Here is a 23,626-nt window from a genome sequence, read left to right on the forward strand (position 1 = left end):
CTGTACGCTTGCAAATCATCTGTGTCTGGACTAATAGCCTCTACCACCAAAACATGTGCATCAGATTACAGTTACACTCATGTTCATATGGGCAGGTTAGGAATGAGGATTTTGTGTGTGTGCCAACCAAAAACAAAAGAAGAAAGAAAGCAGTAATCCCTAAAGAGAATGTTCCCCTTAAAGATACAGAAGATTATGATATTTAACTTCTGAGCAAGTGCTCATCTAATTATTATAATTTATGGCCAATGCTGATAACCAATGCACAGGCAAAGAATCACATAGTGTACAAAAAGAAGTCTTAGCCCTTATTTTCTTTGAAATGACTATAGTCTTACTGGATGTGAATATTGCATTGATTTACCTGAGTATTTTGATGGATATCCATCATCTTCATATGCTTCGTTGTTTTCATTTGGTTCATCAGGCCATTCATTGATTTTTATGGGTGCTGCAAAATATTTGTGATTATTAACTGTCTTGAACACTTTTAACAGGAAAATGTAATTACCCTGGGATCCAATTTTAACTTCCCCAGTGGCTAGTATTACTTTTTATTTTTATTTTATTTTATTTTAAATTTCCTTTTTTTAAAAAGATTTTATTTATTCATGAGAGACACACACACACACACACACAGAGGCAGAGACACAGGCAGAGGGAGAAGCAGACTCCATGCAGGGAGCCCAACATGGGACTTGATCCCAGGTCCCCAGGATCACATCCTGGGCTGAAGGCAGCGCTAAACCACTGAGCCACCCGGGCTGCCCCAGTATTACTTTTTAAGCTTATTGCCCAGTTAATTTTCACTTACCAGAATAAGCCAAGTGTAGATGAAGTTGGCTCTCCACTAAAAACACAGAAATAAACAAATAAAACAGCTTTGGAACTTTGTCCATTATTTATTTCAATACTTTTTTCAGAACAAGTTGGACTGCAGTCCAGTTATCTGCCTTTTCTCTGTCCCTTGAATTGAGGTGCTCTGCTCCCTTCAGGATTCTGAAGTACTGAGCTGCTAATATGAGGTCACCTCACATCATCATAATGGTATTACCTCACAGAAACAAGCCAGCCAATGGAATGAGGGCAAGAATGAAGGGGCATGCCTAGAGGTTTGTGTAGGGCCTGTGGCTATAGGGTAATGAAACTAGTTCCCTGCTCTCAGAGAGATTATACTTCAGTGACAGTAGGCAGACAGTTATCAATGATAATTTAGAATGACACACATCACAAGAATCAGATAGAGGAAGGAATGTAAAAGAATGTCAAGAGGAAGGATTCTATGATCAAAATGTCTGGATTCCAATCCTGGTGCCTCACTTATTAGTTGACCTGATTCAACAAGCTACTTGTTCTCTGAGTCTCAGTTTTTTTCTGTAACGTGGAAGTAAAAATAGTACCTCCTGCATAAGGTTATTGTGATGGTTAAATAAGATAATCAGTGTAAAGTTCATAGAGCAGTTTCTGACACTGAGCATATGTCAGCTGTTGCTATTATATATGGTAATCTGTACACCCACAGTAAATCAACAACTCTGTACATGTCTAACCTCTGGGTATTATTTAGAGACCTAAACCCAAGTGCCCATCTCCTGGTTTGTTTATGGAGACAAATTGGATAATCTCCAAATGTGAAAATGGAAATGAAAAGTGGATGGCATACAAGAAGATTGTTAGCCCTTGCCCTGGTTCCATCCAGAAGTTCTCATGCACAAGGCACTTTCAGGCTGCCCCTCTTCCACAGCCACATAGAAGAAAGTGAGCAAGTAGGTCTTTGGGCCCTTCTAAAACCCACTGATAAAAAATAATTAAAATAAGAGAAAAAATTTATCTTATCTCACTTTCTAATCCCTCTGGAATTAGAGGTAAGGCTTTAGTAAACAATTAGGCTTAAGAGAAAGTAATGCTGTATTGGTGCCAAATAAAACAGTTGATGGCAGATAATAGTATTTGGGAATCTTCTAGTCCAGTGATTTCTGAACCTGCCAATACATCCTAATCCTGTAGAGAACTTTAAAATACAGATTCTCAGGTACCCCCTCAAGACCTGCTAATTCTGTGTCTTTAGGGACATATATGCATTTGAAAAATATTTTTCCTGGTGATTTTGGTGCTCCTGATGTGGTCTGGCCTCCTTGTGTGACTGACAAAGAAACTCTTACGATAATCTTTCAACTGATCTATGCAGCTTATCCATTCTGTCTTTCAAAGTGCTGCTCTTATTTCTAGGAGAGGGTTCTGTTTAGGATTGATTCTCTGCCATAAGATTAATTATGCATTTTCCTTTCCTTCACTCTCTCCGGTTGGGCCACAACCTCCCGCGAACTGTCTCAGCAACACTCCAGAATCGGACCAGTCTGGCCCCCGGAGAGGGCACTAGAAGGGCCTCCGTACCCATACACAATGCTGCTAGCTTAGTTACAATCTGGCTTTTGACCATAAATCTTAGCATTTTTAATTGAGCTCTTACCTGTTCTTTGTGCTACTGACTGAATCCCTTGCGTGTCTTCACCATCTTCAGGACTAGGGTTTTGCTTTTTTCCTAAAAGTTATTCTTCTTTAGCAGAAGTCCTGCCAGAGAACCAGAGTTCATATGGCTGGACCTAAGCACTACTTTTTCCTTCTTAGCCTTGCTTCCTTCCTGTTTCCTTATCTCTCTGCGTGTTCAGTCTCTGTAATCTGGCTCCCAGCCTCTTTTTGCCACTATTACTATTATTTCTGGGGTCTTTGCACCTTATGTCACATTGGAGGATAATACTAATTCATACCCATGCCTCACTAAATTGCTATGAGAAGATTAAGCATTATAGTCTGAAATTGTTTGGCCATTTGCCCAGCTCTCCTGGGTTGTTGGTGCTTTGCCAAACTGTGGCTGAGCCTGCTGTAGTCCATTTGTCTGAAGTGTGGTCCATTCTGTAGCCAGAGTAGGGAGACTGTAGGCAAGCAGCATGACAGTGTCTCATGGCAACATGTTGCATGTAGGGAAGGAGAGACCATAGGATCTGGCCTAAGATTGAGGCTGCAGATAGAGGAGAGGGAGTTCGATGAAATAAATCAATTGCACTAGTACAAAATGGAGGATGCCTGTTTTAACAGAAGAGTATCATATGAAAAGCTCCAGAAATTTGAGTTAAACACAGATCTGCTTCCCTACATACATCAGCACAGCTACTAAAAATCGTTTAAACAATCACAGGCTACACTGGTTTTCTTTAATCTTTACAACAACTCAATCTGGCACAAACATTAATGGGTATCAGCAGCCTTTATTTTTTTAAAGATTTTGTTTATTTATTCATTAGAGACACAGAGAGAAAGAGACAGAGGGAGAGAGGGAGAAGCAGACTCCCTGTGGGGAGCCTGATGTGGGACTTGATCCTGGGGCCCCGGGATCACAACCTGAGCCAAAGGCAGACGCTCAACCACTGAGCCACCCAGATGCCCTCAACTGCCTTTTATAGATGAAGATTCTGGTGTCCAGAGAGATGCAGTGACTTGTCCAAGGTGTGCAAGTTATCCTCAAATACTCCCCTGGTTTTCATTACTATTTTTAGGCCGATGACTTCCAGTTTATATGTCTAGTTTGCACCTCTCCTGTGAAACTCTGTCCAGCTTTTACAACATCTCCAATAGAGTCTCGAATTCAGTCTTTCCAAAAGAGAGTTCTTGATTCATACCTTCCTCCCTCAAATCTATCCCTCCTCCTGTCTCCCCATCAATTATTTGGCACCACCATTCACCCAGTTATATAACTAAGAGTCATCCTAGATTTCTTGTTTCATTTACCTAGATTTTATTCTCCCTTATTATTACAGCACTAGCACCCTGTTGACTCTGCCTCCAAAATACATCCTGAATTTGAACTCTTTTCACCACTCATTCTGCTTCTACCTGAATTGATCCATCAACTTCTTTTGCCTGGACTTCTGCAACATACTCTTCACAGATCTCCTTGCTTTCAGAACTTGCCAAGATATAGTCTATTCTCAGCACAATAGCCAAAATTATAATTTTAAAACACAAATCATATCATGCAGTTTCCTTGCTTAAGTCCCCGCAATAGCTTCACATTGCAATTAGGTATTTATTACCATTTCCAGTAAGGTGCTATGTGATCTGACTCTTGTCCACCTTTTTGGCCTTATCTCCTACCTTTTCCCATCTTTTTGTTCCTGGACATGTCTAGCTCATTGATGCTGAGAACCTTTGCATTGGCTCTTCTATCAGCTCTAGAAAATGCTTCTACATATAATTTCTTGCTTTACTCCTTGTCTTTCAGGTCTCACCTCAATGTCACTCCCTCAGAGTGACCTTTCCTCACCACCCAAGGATGCTCTGTCATGTTATTCTGTTTTATTTTCTTTGTAGAACTCATCATGATCTTATGTTCTTATTATTTGTTTGATTCCTTGTATTGATCTGTCTTCTCTATTAAACTTGTAAGCTCTTTTGAAGGCATGGACCTAAAAAAAAAAAAAAAAGAATGAAGGCATGGACCTTGTCTGTGTTATTCATGTTGTACCATAGCACCTAGGACAATGCTTGGCTTTCCCCACTACACCCCGTGCTTTGTTCTGTAGTATCCTGAAGTTGATTTTTGATCATCAGAAATAACAACTCTAGTTTCCTCTGTGATCTTTAGCCAAAATCTAGACTACTTTGAGGAGTTTGTAGTACCATCCTCTGAAGGCCATACCAGAGAACCTCCAGAGAAGAATGTTCAAAATGGTGAAAAATTTGGAAGCTTAATGAGGAACAGGTCATGAGACTTCGACATTTCATCTGGAGAAAGACAGACTTAGAGAGCCATCTCTCCTTAGAGGGCCATCTCAGGTTCATCACCAGTGTCATTTACTCTCTTGCTCATTTGTGCTGTCTCACTTTCTTCCCAGATTTTAGGCATTAATGCTTCTAGTTGGGTTAGAAATAAACTCCATATCTGGGCCTTCTATTCTCCTTATAATGAAAACTGTTGAATTCAGATGGAAATTACACTTTTGTCTAAATTCTCAGCAGAAGAGTTGAGTTTCCTCTGACGCCTTCTGTGATTTTATTTATGCTGTGCTTGCACTGGTACCATCTCATGCTAGAGGCTATGTTCTGATAGATGCAAATTGCTGGAAAATTCCATAGAATTTCCTTTTATGCCAAAAAAAGCAGTTAAATGTATTGTATTCTCCTATTTTCTAGGCATTAGGTTGCAAACACCATCATCTTTTCTCTCATCTCCTGATTCAAAAGAAATTAGAGCCATTTTCATAGCAGTACCAGGCACGAGAACATAAACAGCACAGGATACAGCCTCAGTGGTGCATAGTTCCAGCTCTGCCAGTCCTTCTCCAAATACTGGTTCCTCTTTTTCTACTGAAATAGGTCCTGACTAATGTTACCTTGGCACACAAGTGGCAAGTGTGGCTCTGCTGTTGAGTCTGTTTTAGTTGGCCTGCTATTGCCCAGCAGTGCTCTTCTCCTTGGCCCAGCTGGAGATCCAAGGATCAACTCCAAAGACCCAGGTGTCTCGCACAGCGCCATTGATGACCTGCCTTAACAATCCAGAGTCCAAAATTCCTCTCTGGAGGATCCTTCCTAAACAGTATGTTGCAGATATTTTATTTAAATTGGATTGCATTTTGATCAGGAAATAATTTGGATCAGGCCTAGAATAGAGTCACTCCTTTGGTATCAATATTCGCTGCAGAACTCTCCAATGAAAATATGTATATTTTACTCAGAAATGGTAACGCTCGAGGATACAAGATAAAATTGTAACTTCCTTTTCCTCTGCTATCCTTTCCCAGAGCTGATATCACAATTATAATGGCATAATAGGGGATCCCTGGGTGGCGCAGCGGTTTAGCGTCTGCCTTTGGCCGGGGGCGTGATCCTGGAGACCTGGGATCGAATCCCACGTCGGGCTCCCTGCATGGAGCCTGCTTCTCCCTCCGTCTATGTCTCTGCCTCTCTCTCTCTCTCTCTCTCTCTCTGTGACTATCATAAATAAATAAAATTAAAAAAAAAACTATGGAAACTTCCTATTTAAAAAAAATAATGGCATAATAAAAGATATTGGGGAGGTTGGGTCCAAGAAGTTATTTTTGTTGCTTAAAAAGAGATTTCTTATCAATCCTTCAGTAGATGGTTTTGGTAGCTACTGAAAATTATTGCCTAGATCCATTGTTTTGTTGAGGGTTGCAAAATGATTATTTTTATTCTAATTTTTTCTTTTCTTCTTATGTATTAGCTGGAAATTTGCTTTAAAAAAGAGCTTCCCCCTTATTAGCTACTTGATTATGCTGAAATGCAGTCCACACAGGAGAGTTAAGTGCTTGAATAATTCCCTTTACTTACCAATTTTTAAGAATAAGGGGGTGTTACCTTAGTAACTACCAATGATTTGAGGAGGTTAATTATGATTTTTACATATTGATGCATTGCAGTCATTTCTGGTATTTATGTTTATTATGAGCCCCTTCATGGTGGCTTTTGAGTGGGTCTGGAAATTTCCATTAGGTAACCAAGCAGGCAGGTCAAATCAAGAGCTACTATGGTGCAGTGCCTGAGAGGGAAAAGGGGTGCTTGCTAACGATCAATTCTACTTACTTGGCCTGAAGCAATATGTTGGACTCACAATGAAGCCATATACTTTTTTCCTTCATGATTTGTTACTCTTTTATTTATAACTAAGTGATTACTTGGGTGCCTATGTTAATCTCTTCATATTTACTCTTCTTTTACCTCTCTGTGTAATTTTACTACACTGAGCACTGTCTGCAACCCACCCTCACCCTGGCACAATGTTGAAAAGAATTTGTAAAAATGGACATCACTCATCATGTTCCCAGTTTCAGGAAGAAAGCTTTCAGTGTTTCAACAGAACGTATGACGTTTGTGCATTCTTTCTATGTACACACACCACAACCCCTACCCCACCCCCATGCACATTTGTGGATACTTAAAAAAAATTTTTTTAGAGAGAGAGAGAGAGTGCGCAAGCAGTGTGTGTGTGAGAGGGAGGTACAGAGGGGGGGGAGAGAGAGAATCTTAAGCAGGCTCCACGTCCAGCACAGAGCCCAGTGCGGGGCTTTCACAACCCTGAGATCATGACCTGAGCCAAAATCAAGAGTCGGACACTTAACCAACTGAGCCACCCAGGTGCCCCTGTAGATACTTTTTTTTTTTTTAACCAAGCAGTGATTAAGGCTCTAATCCACAAGAACTGCTAGCTTTGGCTTGCCACTCTGCCCTGTATTTAGTTGGTAAAGAGACAGTGAGCCAAATGGACACAGTCTGTTATGTACAAGTGCAGCAAAAGCAAGAACAGAAGGTCAGCATGTTGTCAGCTCTCCACATCCCTGATCCTACAGAATGACAACCAGAAGGGCAAGATGACAGATGACATGGGAAGTGAATCACTCTATCATGGAGGAGCTGTTTCCATATTACATCTAGTGGATTGTATAGCTTGAAGTTGTACCTTAATGGAGGAAGCAAGATGGAAAGTCCCATGCCTCACCAGAACTGGGGGGGCGGGGGGGTTGTGTAGATGAAAAACTGCCTCTTGGCAGCCCCTCACAAAATAGGGAGCTAGTGAGAAACAGTTTTTATAAGACTGTTCATCTTGCCATGTTCCAGGGAGGATCCCAGGGCATTTCACCAAAACTTAGGTCAGCTTACAGTTGAACCTTGTTTATGGGACCCTATGTGGAGATGTGCCAGGTTGTTAGGACACCTGAACAGAGGCATTCTCCTATAGCCAAAAACAAATAGTGAAAATTAACAGTATTTATAAACAACAATAATACTTTTATTTGTTACAATAAAATTATAGGAATATTTAATGGAACAGTTGTCAACTTGTGTTCTTTACGATCCTTCAATCATGGTAAATCAGTATTTTACCACTAGATGGCGCATGACAAAACGACATCATCCAATTGGTCAGTATGGAAAGCTTTCTCTAAATGAGAGATTATAAACCTGTCATCAATTCCAAAATGTATATGAATTTTAACTTTTTTAAAAAAGATTTTATTTCCTTATTTGACAGATAGAGCACAAGCAAGGGGAGGGGCAGGCAGAGGGAGAGGCAGGCTCCTCCTCAAGCAGGGAGCCTGATGCGGGGTTCGATCCTAGGACCCTAGGACCGTGACCTGAGCAGAATGCAGAGCCTAACCGACTGAGCCACCCAGGTGCCCCATGAATTTTAACTGTAAATATAATTATTGTGCAATAATTATTTTTAAAAAGATTTTATTTTCTGGATTTTAGACCAAAGAATAATATAGTAAAAAACCTGTGTATACTTAACCTAGATTTACCAATTATTAACATATTGCCACATTTGCTTTATCTCTCACTATGGTTTTTTCTAAAGCATTTCAGAGTAATTTATAGACATTATGGCACTTCACCTCTCAGTACTTAACATGTATGTCATGAGAACAAATCCATCATCCTATATTATCATACCAGAAACCTTTTATGTTGATCTAATATTATCTAGTCTGCATTCAAATGTCTCAGTTGTTCCTGAAATGTCTTTTATAGCTGTTTTATTTTCTGTCCAGGAACTAATCAAAGATCACACCGTGCAAAATGGTCATCATACTTTTTTTTTGTCATATCTCTTTAATCTTCTTTTATCTAGAACAGTTTCCCTTCCCATCCTTTAAAAAATATGACAATTTTATGCCTATATACAGATGGGTATATACACTTATTTATATATTAAAATACTTAATAACATATTAAAATATGTAATATGTATTTCTTTGCTTCCTCTACCCACTGGGAGTCCGGTATCTTTTAGGCAAACACTGTAACAACCCTAATTATAAATGTCACCCAAAATTGATGGAAATTAAAAAGTATGTTACTAAAATATCTCCATTTCTAAATGCAGCAATTCCATATGTCATGTATAATAAAAGCCCATATAGAAAATTTGGGGGTAGTTGTCCATTAGATTATAAGCTTTTAAAAGGGAACAGACTGTGTTTTATTCATTTTTATAATCTCTGCCCACCACACAGTATACTGAATGTGGTGAGACTCAGTACATGTTTGTGGAGTGAATGGATTGTTCTCTCTTTTTTATTGTGGTAAAGTATTCATAAAATAAAATTTAACATTGTAACTATTTTAAGCGTACAGTTTAGTGGCAGTAAGTAATTCACATTGTTGTGCATGGTTCTCTTTTAATAACCTAAGGGATATGTGTTAATTGCAGAAAAGTTATTAGATAGATCAGCAAAGAGAATAATGATCTAAACTCCCATCAAATTCTGCCATCCATAGAAAAGCAAGACATAATCACTCTTACCATTTTGGTGTAATATCCTTCCAGACTTTGTTGCGTACGTTTGTTCCTATCTACATAAGTTCTAAGTGATTGCATTATACAAATTGTGTAATAACCAGCTCTTATTTGCTTAACATGTAGTCAATATTTTGTCCTATTGATGTTAATATTTACAGATAAATGGGTTTCAATCTGATTATATTTCATCCACTGTTTTTATGACACATACCTCCAGTAGCCATGCTGACAGGTGGGGGTCATGATGATAGAGCTGAGGACACAGGTGAACTCTGTGCATTTTTTTTCTGAGCAGAGTAGATAATAACAACACTGGGTCTGGGCCTGAATTTCTGCGTGTAATTGGAGGATTGCAGAAGGAGTTAGGCATCTTTTGCTGAGACCCATCTTCAGGTCAGGGGCCTAATGGCAACACTGCACCAAGGGAGGGCAGAACAAATCATTTGAATGGAATGCATTCCAATCCAGAATCTTCCTCTAGAGAACATGTTATTGAATGTCTGACTCTCCTTATTACTTGTGTGGGGGAAAACACGTACTGAACAACAAAATGCCACCAGAGACTAGACCTTGTCAATGTTCTCTGATGCCTAGTAGGACCACTGCAGAAAAAAAAATATTAATGAGACTGTTGCCAGGAGACGGGAGAGCCAAAAGTCCATGACATTGTAGGGGTTCCACTGGAAACCAAGGCAATTTAACTGTGTTTTAGATCAGAAGTTTTGCTACTAAAATCAGTTCTGTGATGAGCATGTACTTTTTAGCATGTGATACTTAAAATGATTCTGTGTTTTTGGAGGAATTGGAGGATAATCCCAAGGCATTTCATTTCTTTCCACAGAGCTAATCCCTTCTTCAGAGCACAGCTCATTTTCAAGTGGCTGCTGCCGCTTTCCCGCCCCCCTTCAGTGCGACAGCCTCAGAGCTGGTGGAGAAGCAGAGCGCATGCAGCTGGTAAGTAGCTGAGAAATCTTTTGTAAAATAGATACCCAAAATACGCTTTTCAAAGCCAGTGACATGTTTTGATGGAATAGAATAATACAGAACTGTGTAGGAATTCCTGATTCTAATCAGCAGTATTGGGAAAATGGATTCATTAAATTCTAAATAATCCACGGTCACTTTATGAGTTTAAAGCTTGTTTCTTAAATGGCAAATGAGTTGCTGGAAGGAAATATAGAAATCTCCCCCTTGTGACTCTGGTAAGATATTTCCCAACCTGTGACTTGACGAAGATGTTACCAGGATGAGAAATTGTACTCGGAACAGTATCTCAGTCTTATGATGTTTGGATTAGACTTGATAGGATGGGTTATGATTGAAGATGTTCTCAGATCTGAGTTCCTGTCCCTGTATGGAGAGAGCATGAGAACTGTTACTTTGCAATGGGAAGGATACCATGCCTCGTTTTTTTTTTTTTTTAATTAAGAAAATCATGTGACTGGATGTCTGTACAGGAGAGAAAATGACGAAGGCAGCCTGCATGTTCAGCTTAATTGCTTCATGTGAGAGATGAACATGTGTTGAATGGGAAAGATTAAAATTTGGTTTTATGATTAAAAACCATGAAAAAGAAATAATGAATATTGTGACTGCCTTTATTTTGAAAATAATTTATTTGTATTCATGGACATCGATTTGTACAGTAAGGACAGAATATTCTCAGTGCTTCTTTATTCGAGAAGGGATGTGAGAAGGATAGGAGAGATTCCTATCAAAAAAGCTTTTACGTTGGTTTCTGAAATGTGCCTGAAAATGTGTAAGCTTTTGTGCCCCCTTTCACCTGGAAATCGTATTTGTAGATCCATTTCTGCGAGGAAAAGAAAAAAAAAAAAGCTGAAGTGGTGGCCTTTTTATTTCTTTGAAATTCAGGTTGTGTGTCACTTCAACAGGAAGGAGCCAACGAGATAGGTAAATTTTTGAGTGAGATGACAGGCAGGCAGTCGAGGAGGAAAAATAAGAAGGAAGAGCTTAAAAGAAAGCTCACAAGATGGGCCATTTTTCCAAGCCAAAAATGTCTGCGGGTGGCATGTTTTGCAGGGGGGACGGGGGGGGGGTGAGTGTGTTGCAGGCAAAGGGAGGGGGGCATTGCACTGAGAGCACTGCGGCAGAGAGAATGACTGGCGCATCCAGGGACATGTGACCATTCTCTGGTGTAGTGAAGAAAATTTTCCAGGAGTCCATCTTGTATAAGAAATTCTGTACCTGTTCAAATGCACATAATACTGTGATCTTCATGTAGTACATACTTTGTTTTGCTGGATCCTCCATTGCCATATAGGTACATTTAGGCTTTGGGTTTTTATTGTCTTTCTGCCTAGACTTTCTTTTCTGTGCTCCCACTGCTTGTAGAGCACTTATTAAAATAGCTTATTAAAAATCCCACCTTTCCCCTTCCTTATAAAAAAGTCACATATTCATTGTTTAAAATACGGAAGGATTACTCTCGGTCCCTCGTCCCTGAAAACATACAGATAAATGCATATAAATAGATCCTTATATATAGAAAATGAAAATCATATGTACATACAGTTTTCGACTTGCTTTAATAATCATTAAGCAATATATTGGGAGCAGTTCCTCATATTTTTAAACATTCCGCAAGAAGGCAACGTTCTCTGGCTGCATAATTTCTGATCATATAGGTGTCTCACTAAATGTCCTGTTATTGAATGCATATATGTGCAATTTTTGCTGTTATAATTTAAGGAATATCTTTCCATATAAACCTCTGTGTGCTTTTCTGTTTTTTTTTTTTACCCCCCTAGGATCAATTCATAGACGTGGAATTTCTGGATCAAATGGTATGAACCAGTTTAAGATTTCTCCTCCACCACCACCTTATACATTATCACCTAATTTATTTATCATATGTGGTAAAAACATTATTTCCCAGTTGTTTGCCTATTGATTTTGTATCATTTATGCTGGTTTTTTTTTTTTACATGATGCAGCTTTACATTTTTAGATATCCTCAGCTATCAGTTTTTGGTTTTATGATTTATTTCTTTCCTTTGATGAGTATATTGACCTGTATTTTTTCTAGTTATTTCATTGCTTCATTTTTTAATGATTAACTCTGATTCATCTGGAATTCATTTTGGTATATGGTATGAATATGAAGTAGGATCTAATTTTGTTTTTTTTCCAAATAGGTCACCAATTGTTTCAGCATCATTTATTGAATAATCCAACCTCTTCCACTGATTTGAAATGGCAACAACTGCTGTCCCATTAGCTAGGGTATAGTGTCCACAGGTCAGGCATGTTCTTTCTACCCAAGATGGTCACATTCCACAATAGCACTCCTACCTTCTTGCAGCTTCTGGCAGCATGCTAAAACATCATGTTCGTGCTCATGCCTTTCAAGAATTCTAGGCACATGCGGTTTAGGGTAGTGGTTTTCAAACAGGATTTTTATATTTTAAATATTCCAAAATTATATTTTTATCAGATGCTTTTTACAAATTAAAATCGAGGAATCCGAGTGTATAAAACCACTGTTCCAGATATGCTATTCCTCTTGGACACAGTTGGCATCCTAATTGTATGTTCGAAATTCCTCCTCCCCCACACACCAGGGTTAGTAGAGTTACTCCTAAGGTTCCTCCTTCACCTTTTTTTCTACTCCTCAGGTACTCGGAGAATTAAAGCTGTCTGGACTCAGTTCCTGGAATTTTCTAGAATGGTAGAAGAAGGAAATGTAAGGAATGTATGAGGAGCAGAAATAAATGATATTTGCCAGCCTGTTGCTGGCAGTAGTCTGATCTAGGGATTTAAGGGAGTTAGGATGAGTCCCAATCCATGCCACCACTGCCACCATCTCTTGTAGGTAGACACACCCCAGTGGCTCACCTCTTTTCACTGTAGGTGGAAGGCTCCAGCATGAAACACAGACGCTTAGTGGGAGAAGAGTTAAACGTTGCTCACAGACATATTTGATTATTAAGATCACCTGCCACCCACTGTTGACAGCCCCACCCCCATCCCCACTCCCAACGCAGCCTTTTTTCTCTAATAACTTCGGACTCTGGCCTCTAGCCTCTAGGCTTTACTGATTCAGGAAGAAAAATAGGGGGCACTGGGTGGGAGGCTGCCCGGGCCGCCCTTAGTGCAAGGGGCTCTTTTGGCTCACAGCCGCGGCCGGGTCATTTCTTGACTTGCGCAGTTAGGCGGTGATTTGTTTGTGACTGGTGGCTGGTTTCCCTGGCAACAGCGGCTCGCCGGGGCATGCGCATTTGCTCCTCTGCAGCGGCCGATTGCGGCTGTGGCGGCGAGGGAGGGGCTGTTTGGGGGCCGACGTCACTGGAGGAGCCCTTCTGCAGCCGTGACGTCAGTTGCTCTGGGCTGAACTGCCATCGTTATTGTAAATAGAGCGTTTCGTTATTTTTTTTTTTTAAATACATGGAAGGCTTTGAGCTACTCCCCTTTTCTTCCAAATTACCTGCTCTCAATATACCCGGCAGTGACCACGAAGTATCCCCAGTGTTGGAGGCCACTGATGTCCCCAGGGCCTCGGGGGGACTCATGATAGTGTGGGTACGGGGAACAGACGGCCTGGCCTGGTTTCAGACCTCCGCCTCTTGCTAGCTGCATGACCATAGCACAGGGTGCTTCAGTTTTCTCAGACCTAAAATGCAGATGCATAATAGCACCTTCAGAACGGTGCCTGTTGCGTGGGGACCGTTGCGTAAGTGTTGCTATTATTTGTAGATATTAAAGGAGAATTTGCCCTAAAACAGACTTGCGCTGCAATGTGCCAACTTACCCTCTAATGTCCACTGGTCAATTAATACACACACACGCACGCACGCACACACTTGCCCTTGCAGCGCAGACTCTTCCCATGGCACCGCAGCAGAAAGACTTGCCCCCATAGCAGACACATCCCCCCCCCCCCGCCCCGTATCACTGACTCACCCAAAGGCACACATATTCTCCGCAAGGCAAAAAGTCTCACCTAAGGGACACAGACCTGGCCCACGTGACAGACTCACTCTTCCATAGACTCTATCCATGACACACACACACACACACACACACACAATCCTGACATCACAGAGTGTCCCCATATCACGCAGGCCCTTTGCCTGGCACGTCTCTCTAGCGAATACAGACTGACCCCATAGGACACAGACATGCCCTGCAGGATACAAACTCTCACCCCGGAACACGGTCTCTGCCCAAGGCGTGTAGACTCCCCACAGCACACAGATTTCTCCTAGTGCCCCACTGACTAAACCCATGGCCAAGATTCTCCCCAGGGCACAGACTCCCCTCACATCCCAGAAACACTCCCTAGATCACACAGATCCCCCCCCCCCCAACTCAGGGCACACAGCCTTATCCCACAACACATAGAGGCACCCAGGAGCACATGGATTCTCCACAGAACACAGAATCCCTCCCAGAATACAGTCCGTGGCCAAGCTTGGCCACCCACACAGAGACATACTCTCCCGCAACAGACAGACTCGCTTCATGGCACATAGACAAGCACCACAGGACACAGACCATTCCAAAAGGACCCACACTTGCTCCATAGTCTACAGACACTACCCAAGTCACGCAGACTCACCCTGCGACACACAAACTAAACCCATGGCATAGAGGGTCTCCCCACAGCACACGGATGATTCTCCCCACGGCCAAAAGATTGTTCCTACAGAACACAGTCTGTCCCACAAACTGAGATGCCCCACAGCACACAGACACTCCCTACAGCCTATAAACTCATCCCACAAACTTTCTTCACAGGATACAGGCCCTCCCCACTTCAGGCAGACTGGGCCTAGGATGCACGGGCTCTCCCCAAGACACACAGACTCGTCCCCCAGCACAAGCACATGCCCCTGGAACACAGAGTCACCCCACAGCTTGCAGACTTACCTCATGGCACACAGATTAAAACCCAGAGCACAGAGACTCTCTCCACAGCACTCAGACAAGCTCACCCCACATCACAGAGACGCAGTAGTGTATCTTACAGGACGTATATCCCCCCGTGAAGCACAGGATTGCAGCACAGCACACAACCTTTTCCTACAGGGCACCAGTTCACTTTATAACCAATGCAGTCGCCACACAGTACAAATACTTGCCTCATGGTACGCTCGTTTGCCCCCCACCAGACCTCCACTAGACCTCCACCCCCTAGACCTCCACCATACATACGGTCACCACACATACTGTGGCCCTGAATCGACGAAACATGCCCCAAATTCCTTAGACACATTGCAATAAATAGACACCCCCCCCCCACGGTGCACAGCACTGCCCCGCAGCATGCAGATTGGCCCTACAACGGACAGACTTGCTCTATAACAGACACACTCATGCCGCAGCAGCGCCTAAAGCGTCCAGATCTGCTCCTCAGGGCACAGTCACAGACATGATCCAGACTTCCCTCACTTACTTCCCAGCACAGATGCAAACACACAAGCACGTCCCACAGCACAGCACCCCATCCCCACAGTGCACGTAACTGTGTCGCAACACACATTTGTCACACAGATTCACTTCACAAAAACCACACTCCTTAGGGTGGCTACACATGGCGAACACATGCCCACAACATGTGCAACCATTTGCCCTACAAGTCCTGGATCTAGCTCAGGCCACACAGACTAGTCTCACTGCTCGTGCCGCTGCCCGTAAACCAGCTGTGCTCAACCAGGCACAGAATTCCACCCAAATACACAGGTTCTTCCGTTAATACACATACTCACCCCACAACACACACGAACACGACCAGGCACTGAGACTCACCCTAAGTGGGCAGACAAGCCCTTTAGGGCATAGACTTGCCCCGCAACTTAATCACACTCAACAAAACTTACGATTCATGGGCACACCTGTGAACACATAGATGTCTTCTATGTGCAGTGCACAGGATCGCATCGTAACGCAGACTTAACCCTAAAATGGAAAACCAACAATTCACATAAACTTTCCCCAGTGCATAGACAGGCACACAACACGCACATTACCCCTGCAATGCAGATGTTTCCATTGTAGTGGGCAGACAAACTTTACCACATTACTGAGCTACGACTCTGGCCTGCAACAGAGACACGGTTTGTGTACTGGTTAAGAGCAAGGCCTCTGGACCCAGACTACCTGGGTTAGGATCCAGGCTCCACCCCTTTCTAATTGTATCACCTTGGGTAAGTATATTTCTCTGTTCTTCAGTTTGCTCATCTGTAAGACAAAGATAAGGGTGGTTGTGAGGATTGAATGAGTTACAGTATGTTAAGTGCTTAGTACAGTGCCTGGCACATGGGAACTATTGCAGTTGTTCCTATATGTTACTATCACTCCCCCCCACCCCATTACTATTAAAGTGAAGAGGGTCTACCTCAAATACTTAGCATCTGACAACACAAAGATGCACCACATGATACACAGACTAGCCCTAGGACATGTACAGATGCTCTGTAGCACACAGCTACCCCACAACACCCCCACACGCTCTACAGAGCACAGGCAGACCCCTAAACCTGATGCCACTCACAAAACACAGCTGTATCACAGTCAAGAAATTTGCTATACAGTGCACAGGCTCGCTCTATCATACACAACCTCATCCCACAACATTCACATACGTAACACCCAGACTCACCCCACAAGGCACAGACCCACAACACACCACAACACACAAACACATATGCATGCACCCTACAACTCAGTGATGTGCCCTGTATCACACCAACACACCCTCCCACACTCAGATTTTTGTTTTATCATGTGTGGATATATCTTCTAATCACAAACATGCTCCTAAATTTACAACACTTGTACCGTGATCCTAAGACTCATCCTGTAACACACAGACTCACTCAACAATCCAGAGGTTCTCCATGATGCAGACTCGTTGCAATACACAGACTCATCCAAAGACACCTAGACATGCTCTGCAGTACACAGATTTCCTCCAAAACAGCTCAGCCTGTACACATGTACCCTGTACGATGCATGGAATTGCATTATAGCACACACACTAGACCCACAACTAAGGCCTTTCCTGTAAACTAAGGCTTGCCTCAGGAATACAGAGAACACTCCGTAATACATATCCCAAGACACCTAGCGGTATGTCAGTATGTACAGGGAAGCCTCACCATCGCGTAACACATCCTCACTCCACAATGCACAAACCGATCCCCCTGCAACATGCCTCCTGGCCTCTATTGCGCAAACATGTTCCACAACACAAAGATACTTCCCATGAGCCCCGACAGGCCCCAAAATGCACAGACACATTCCATGACAACTCGCCTATGCATGTGTGCACACACACGTATTACAACACACGGAGGCATCCTACAATGCACAGCCCCTCCTCCCCATGTAGCAATCAGCCCCAGCATGCCTGGAGACCCCTACAACATATACACATTTCCCACAGCACACATGGTTCCCTCATGACTCACAGAACTGCCTCACAGTGTATAAACTTCCCCTAGAAAGCAGACTTTGAGCAAAAATACCCACACCCACTCCACAAGGCACGGATACGTGCCATAATCCAGGGACTAGACGCACAAGTAAACATACCTTTCAACATACCTTTTACCTCATGCAAACACACGAAATTCTTTGACAATCACAAAATCCCATCACCACACAACTTTCCTTTAAAGCAGAGGCTTGACATACCCCTTACGCCGCTGGCCCACAAATAGAAAGCCTTGCCACACAGTGCAAATATTAACATTTCCTAACGATATAAAACAATGCCCTCTCAACAAGACCCATCCCACGATTCACAGATAAGCCCCACATTACTTAGATAAATTTTATAATCCCTAGGTATTTTGTAACCCAGGACATGCCACAACACCTAGACATATCCCCACAAGGCCCAGAGACAAAGGGGCAGTAGAGATTGTGGTTAAAAGCTTTACGCTCAGGATTCAGACTGCTAGGGTTTCAATGCCACATGTATTGTTTACTAACTGTGTGACTTTGGAAAGGTTTCTTAACCTCTCTGCCTTATTTTTCTCAGATATAAATTAGAATACTAGTAGTATTCTAATAAGTATAAGTATATATATTTATAAGTATTTATAAGTATATCTATTTAGTAGGGCTGTTAAGAGAAATAAATGAGTGAATGCCTATACAGTGTTTAGAACAGTGCTTGGCACAGAATTAGTGTTATCAATGTTAGTTGATCTTGTTGTTGCTATTATTGTTGTTGTTTCTACGCAACTGGACTATGATGGTAAGACTTAATCTAAAATAATTAGAATCAACCCACAGCACATGGGGTATACCCCCATAAAGCCCAGAATCACACCATAGCTCTCACTCTCACCACCCTTTGCTTATAATTCCTATAATGACTGCACTTAGCTCACAACGCCCAGAAGCAGTTACCACACCGAGTCTCCGCATAACACGAAGCCTCATCACACAACACCTAGGCACACATTTCAGTGCATAGACATACCCGTGATACAGACCATGCAAACACTCATCAACTGAATGCACTATCATATATATACAGGCTCTGCAGTACGCATGCTCTCCACAGAACACATTGGCCCCACAGCATTGAAGAACTCAATTTCAAATCCCTAGAAACAATCCACAACGCAGACTTCAACAACACACAGAATTGTATCACGTCATCCCTGTCAAAACCCACAAATTGCTCACAATGCTCAGACTCACCCCATAACGCAGATTGTCTTTCCACAGGATTCACACTTGCTCCACAGCACACAGGCTTGTACCTCAGCACACGGATAGCCCCATTCCCCACAAACAGATCTTCTATATACAGAATCATGTGACAGAGCAGATGCACCCTGCAATGCCTGTATTAGGCACATAACACACACTGGCTCCAGTAAATATCTTCATTTCCCAGTACCAAGACTTGTCCTACAACATACAGAAAACCTTCTAACACAAAGGTACACAAGACCTCGAATGCCCTACACTGTACAGACTCAGTGTCCAGGTGTAAACTCCTCCCACACAGTAGAGAATAGCACCGCAGCACACCATCTCGTCCCACTGTACACTCTAGCATCCCCACAGCCCACAGCTCCCCAAGGGAACAGTTACGTCACAGCGCAAAGATCCCAAAGACCTTCAGTTCTCTCCACATAGTCCCCCAAAGGATATGCAGGACCCGTACAGCTCAAAAACAACATATAACCACAGACTTATCCCACAATCTGAAAACACGTCCCATGATGCACTGATATCTCCCACGATGCAGATATCTGCCTGCATTAACCACGTGCACATCACAGCATTCAGAGTCAACCCACAGGTCACAGAGTACAACCCACAAACTTGCCCCATAACATGCCTCTCAAAGTATGGACATAACCCTAACTCACCAGCTTGCCCCATGGTGAATAGAATAATAACACAATGCCAAGTGGTATGCTCCACAAAGCCCACACTGCCACACAATACACACAGTTCTTACATAGCACAGTCATGCACCACAATGCCACATGTAAACCCCGACTAAGTACAGATAAACCCCACAGGGCATCGGCCTACCTCATAACACAAACGTGCCATGCAACACAGGCTCCATGCAAAGATTGGAATCACAATGCACAGACTCACTCTACACAACTGATCTGCTCCACAACATATGCAGTCATTCCACAATGAAAACACTAGAACCACAACACTCAGGCTCACTGCAAAGCATCCTCCCCGCCCCCACTTCTCTACCACATAGAGGCCCTAAAATGCATAGAGATGCCCCTCAACTCATAGACTTGCCCATCCACACCTGGACATGCCATCCAATGCATAGACATCCCCCACGATCCAGACAGATGTCAGAACGCCTTGTATACAACACAAACGTGCCTCATAGAACATTTAACCCACTGTGCACAGACTTGTCCTGTGAAGCATAGGTCCACCCTACTCAGTTTGATCTAATATCACAACCCTAGCCTGGTCCCCACACACAAAGGGGCACAGACATGTGTCACAACATCCAGAATTACCTCATGATACCCAGATTCACCCCACACTACCCAGAAGCACCGTATCATTAATGCACAGACAGAAATACACAGCATATAGATTTGTCTTGAAAGTGCTTAGCTGCACAGCAATACACAGACATGCCCTACAACAAAGACACGTCTCACAAAACATCCTCTCCCTGCAGTGCAAACACCAGGCTTACAAGGGAAATAGGAGCAACAAAGCACCTAGAGTTTGAACTGTCTTGCAGTTCCAAGACACATCCTACAATAGGCATCCACAACACATTACACAGACATACTAGCTCCACCAACTACTAGCTCATTGTGCAGCATGGAGAATTGCACAAAACCCGGTGCACAGACATAAATACACAACTCAGACTCTTCCCAAAAAGTACAGAATCATATCACAAAGCACTGATATGCCCTTTACAACACACAATAACAAGTCACCAGGGGGAGATGCATCTCGTGTCACACGACTCTTCCTACAGAGAGACATGCCTCAGCATGCATCTCTTCCATGACACGGTCATTCATTCTTTACAGTTCCTAGATATAAGCCACGACTCTGCCCACCACGCATAGGTGCACACCAAAGCACACAAAATTACCCCAGAGTGTACAGATTTGCCATGTGTTGTATAGGGTCAACTCATGACACATAGATGTGCTACACAGTATTCAGAGTTGATACAAAATACACACACACACCCCTCATCAGAAGACAGACCCCAAAATACTTGGGGTCAGTGACAAAACTCAACCTCCTCTTCCAATAAGGTGTGGAGCAGCATCACAAAACATAATCCATCCTACAATAGGTAGAACAATCTCACAATTAATGCAGTTATCCCATGGTGCAAAGATTTGCCCAAGCACTGCACACACATGCACTACAACACATAGGCACATCCTATAGTGTAGAGATGTGTCCCCAGATACCAACTTCTCTTGCAACAGACAGGATTACATCACAGCACATCAACTCACTCTTCAAGATATAGACCAGCCTAGCACACTTTTGCTCCACGGCACACTAACTCCACAAATCCCAAACTTGCACCAAAATCCAAACCTGTACATATTTAACCCATAACATCTCAAACCCGCAATATGGCATAGAAACTCTAAAAATAGCTGCCAAGTTATATTAAAATATAAAAATACGCCTCCATGGAGGCACCCTCACTAAGCCTATGGTTGCTCTGCAATGAATAGAAAGGAACAACAGCACTCAAACTCAAGTCACAATTTTTTTGAGTTGCCTTACAATGTACAGAATTGCATCATAATGCACAACCATGACTGACAACTCACAGACCTACCCCAGAGAACAAGGCTCCCGCACCGCATACTTACCACACAATTCCCAAATTTGTGCCAAACATGCATACTCAGCCCAAAATACACAAACCCACCCTGCATCAAACACAGCATAGCACATAGATTTGCCCTCACTTAGAATCAGCTGACAACCCATATTTGCCCCACAATGCCCAGATACACAATAGAACGTACAGACAACAATCACAGCTTAGATACTCCCCAATGAACAGAATCCATAACACTGCAGAGCTTTCTCTATAATGTCCACTTCACAGCACCCCAAATTGCATGAAAACACACACTTGTTCCAAAATGGACAGCTTTTCCCACAGCATACATCCCACAGTACACAGATATGCCTCATAAGATATATTCCCCCCCCACCCCCAGAATCACACAGTATTGCATAACAACTTACAGACACTTCTCAAAACATGCACTCCATCATCAGTGGACTCCTCCACAACATCCAGTCACATCCTTAAATGCCTAGACTCAACCCCACCCCCACCAGCATTCTTGGCCAGTAGTTCTTCTAAAACATGCCACAGAAAACAGACTTGCCCCACAAATGCGTAGAAATTGATACAACTTCCAAATTCACCGTTCGGTGCACAAACTTTACCCCTACACAGTGTTATCCCACAATGCAGAGACTCAACCACAAAGCAAATAATTAACCCATCACGTACCACAGCCACCAGATATGTGCCCAAACACACAGACCTGCACCACCGCACCAAGAAACACTCCACAACATGCTTATGAGCCTCACAACGCCCAGATTCTCCCATAACTCCCACGCTCACCCTTCAATTCTTAGACTAATTTATGATTTCACGCATGTTCCATGACATAAGACTCCCAGCATAGCCCATGGAATCCCATCACAATGCACAAATATACCTTACAAGGCAAAAATTCTCCAATAAATGCCAAGACGTACTCGGCAGGCGTTCAGTATTACCATAACAACTCGGTTTGCCTCAAAACTCAGTTTTGCACCATAATACTACAGAAATGTCTCATGATACCTACAATGAACTTAGAGTGAACAGATTTGCCCTACAATGCCCAGACTTACCCCATAATGCCAAGATGTGCTCTATAACCCACAGTTAAGTTCCACAATGGAAAAACCTCCCTACAATGCACAGTCTCACTCTACAACAGCAAGTTACCCCACTCTGGTAAGGATCGACTGCAGACATCCAGCCACATCCCCAAATTCACAGTCTTGCCATACACCTCTAAGACATGTTTTACAGGGAACAAAATAGCTCCATGATACATTAATACAGCTAACTTGCCATGGACAGAGGGACTCTATAACACATAGATCTCTCCCACAAACACAAAATTGCATTCTGATACGCACATTTACCCCAATACACACACATGCACACAGTCATTCTACAAGACAAATACCCCACATAGAAAAACACGTATCCCCCAAACCCAGAATTGCCCTAGGATACACAGACTTCCCTCACAGGATGAAGACATATTACATAGTTTTGCTCCTCATCAGACATGCTTTACAACTTAGCCTTGCCCCACAAGGCACCCTTGATCCACAATCTAGACACAGTCTGTGGTGCACATACCCCCACAACACGTTGACAAACCTCCAATGAAAAGATGCAGCCTACAATGTTCAGAATACCTTGAAAATACACAGACACTCCCCACAGTCCCAGAATGGTCACATCATGCTCAGACTCTGTCCCGAATGCAAATTCACTCCCAAACATCTAGAATCAAATCACAGGACACAAACTCAACCCATACCTGGTTTTCCCCACAAGGCACTGACATGCCCCATAGCACTCAGGTTCTCCTACACACACAAAATCTCATTGCAACCTCACACCATCCCACAAAATGAATATATGAACTGCGGTACTACAGATAAGCTTTACAATTTGCAGACTTGCCCCATATCACTGAGACCCACCAGCTGATGCATAGACATGGCCTGCCATACAAACTACCCTACAAA

The 23,626-nt window shown here is 42.7% G+C and overlaps 1 long non-coding RNA gene across 1 annotated transcript in view; it reads left to right on the forward strand.

Annotated features, from left to right (window-relative positions):
* The first annotated feature begins 10,229 nt into the window (after positions 1–10,229).
* Positions 10,230–23,626, forward strand: part of LOC121482737 — a 53,561-nt gene continuing 40,164 nt past the window's right edge. The window contains exons 1-2 of the long non-coding RNA XR_005985609.1: positions 10,230–10,273; positions 12,088–12,123. This is a non-coding gene — a long non-coding RNA (uncharacterized LOC121482737). The remainder of the gene's footprint in view (positions 10,274–12,087; positions 12,124–23,626) is intronic.

The sequence above is a fragment of the Vulpes lagopus genome, chromosome X (assembly GCF_018345385.1).
Source record: "Vulpes lagopus strain Blue_001 chromosome X, ASM1834538v1, whole genome shotgun sequence".
NCBI classification, from domain to species: domain Eukaryota; kingdom Metazoa; phylum Chordata; class Mammalia; order Carnivora; family Canidae; genus Vulpes; species Vulpes lagopus.